At 44.7% G+C, this 2,500-nt stretch overlaps 1 protein-coding gene across 1 annotated transcript in view; it reads left to right on the top strand.

Moving 5' to 3' along the window:
- Nucleotides 1–2,500, top strand: part of gpc1b (glypican 1b) — a 58,680-nt gene that overhangs the window by 8,060 nt on the left and 48,120 nt on the right. The gene's annotated exons all lie outside the window — the stretch shown is intronic.

Raw genomic sequence — 2,500 nt, forward strand, 5'->3', positions numbered from 1 at the left:
TGTGTGTGCGTTGTGTGTGTGTGTGTGTGTGTGTGTGTGTGCGAGTGTGTTTGTGTGAGAGACAGTAGAAGTGTGTTGCTAGTGGATGTTTTTCCTGTTCTCTTCCTCGGAGCCACCACCAACCCCTCTGTCACCTCTAGGGAGTGGAAATAAGATTCTGCATTTGTACTTTTGTTTTCTCTCTGTAAATCATCATCACTGTGGTGCTATAATAGGCCTGTTGAACAAGTATATAATATGCATCTATAATATACCGGCATGACATTATTTGCAGTATTTTTCGACTAGATTTTAGTCGGTAGATGCCTTAATATCATACATATAAACTGTACGCTTTGTGTCTGTATTTGCTGCGCGCATGGCATCTGGAAGTAGAAACACACACACTCATTATATCTCTGTCTTCTCCTTTCATTGAGCCTCTCATTCATTTTTTACGACTTTCGCTGTTATCTCTCTCTCTCTTTCACTCTCCATTCCGTTGTTTCTCTCTCTCTCTTTCTTTATCTCTTTCACGCACTCCTGTTCACCCACTCCCACTTTCCCTCTCTCAAATTGAATGGAATGAAAGTGGAATGTCTCTATTTCTTCTCACAGGCTGGCTGCTGTGGGTCTTGCAGGCATATGTGTGTATGTGTGTGTGTTTGAATGTGTGTGTGTCTTTGAGTATGTGTGTATATGTGTGCGTGTGTGTGTATGTGTCTTTGAGTATGTGTGTATATGTGTGCGTGTGTGTGTATGTGTCTTTGAGTGTGTGTGTGTGTGTGTGTGTGTGTGTGTGTGTGTTACTGCCATGCCTCTCTCCCTCTCCCTCTAAGAGCACAACCAGAGGAAGCCATAATTAAAACAGGCGTAAAGTACAGAGCGGGGGCTCCTAACCGCTACTTCCCTTTTTATAAGAGAACCCAAATTATCCCTCGAGTCTCTCTCTCTCTCTTTTTCTCTCTCTCTCCCTCTCTCGCCCTTTATTTCATTTAGTGCTGCGTTTGCGAAGTAGGCTCTCTTAGCATTTAACTGCACTCTATGAAAACTATGCTGTCTCCCTCCCTTTGGAATGGCAAAGTAAATGTCTGTGTAAAAAAAAAAAAAAAAAGACAAATTATTGTTTCATCTCCTAGTGTCTCATGGCCCTTAGTGAGGTAAAGGGGGGGGCTGGTGTTTGTAGGCGGGGGGGGGGGGGGGAGTGACGATACAGTACAACATTTATTTAGTTATTATTTATTTATTAGAAATTTGCGTTCAGGGGGGATGACAGCATTTCAAATGAGCAGGTGGAAAGACAACAAACAATATCAATAAGATACGATATGATATATGATATGATATATGATACTGTATTCATCCCCCTGGGGCAATTGAAAGGGTTGAAAGGACGGCAATGTTTGTGAGATTGGAAATAGGGAAATTGTAACCAACTTTCTTTCGTTTATCTGTCCATTTTACAGTGCATCTCTCCTTGTCTCTCTCTCTCTCTCTGAGTCTGAGAGGGAGAGAGAAAGGGGGTGGGTGGGTGGGTTGACACAGTGCTCTCAGAAGTGCTAAATGGGTGCGGTGCATCTCCCCTCTCTCCTGCCTCCCCTGACAGACAGACCAGCAGTGAGCTAATGAACGTGAAATGACAATGAGTTATTCAGCTTTCATTCTTTCCGCTCTGCTGTAACGGAGGGCATCTCAGTCGTTCCCTCCCTCCCCCACGTCTTTCTCCCCCTCTCTATTTTCATGTCCCCTTCCTCCCCTGCAGAGTCTTCTTTCATAAATATTTTACATCTCTAAAACGAACCGCCTCAACTCGAGCTTTGTGCACGGTTGGGTGGCGTGTGTGTGTGTGTGTGTGTGAGAGAGAGAGAGTGTGTGTGTAAAACTGTCGAGTGCCTATCGTGTGCTTCATCAAACTGTGTATTAGTGAGCATTGATGTTAAGTTTATACTTCATGCATTTTCATGTGCAGATGTGTATGACATTATGTAAATGTGGGGCGATGGATTATGAGTGGTATAATGCTCACACTGTGTGTGTGTGTGTGTGTGTGTGTGTGTGTGTGTGTGTGTGTGTATCCATCTGTGTGTATGGTTTGCATATGAGACGTGCTTGCATTTGCCTCTGTGTGTGTGTGTGTGTCTCTGTGTGTGTGCATGTCTGTCTGTGTGTGTGGTTGGTCTTTCAGGGTCGGTGGCTCTCCAACCCAGTGACTTTATTTTGGGTCTAGTTTGCCAGCTATGCGTCAGGGGCTGCTCTCTGTGTCTCAGCCAGTCCTGTGTGTGTGTGTCTCTCTGTTTGGGCCTGGGTTTTGCTAAAAGCCTGTCTCTGTAAATCTTTCATGCTCTCGCTGCCTCCCTCCTGAGGGGCAGAAACAGACTGTTGAGACAGGGAGAGGGAGAGAGGGGATTTACTTCATGGAGACATGCAGAAATGGCTAAGCCGTAACTGTCTCTCTCATTTTGAGGAGCAACTGTATATACAGAGACAGTCTTACCTCTGATTTGTGTGTCTGTTTGTGACA

The sequence above is a fragment of the Argentina silus genome, assembly GCF_951799395.1.
Source record: "Argentina silus genome assembly, chromosome: 18".
Taxonomy (NCBI): domain Eukaryota; kingdom Metazoa; phylum Chordata; class Actinopteri; order Argentiniformes; family Argentinidae; genus Argentina; species Argentina silus.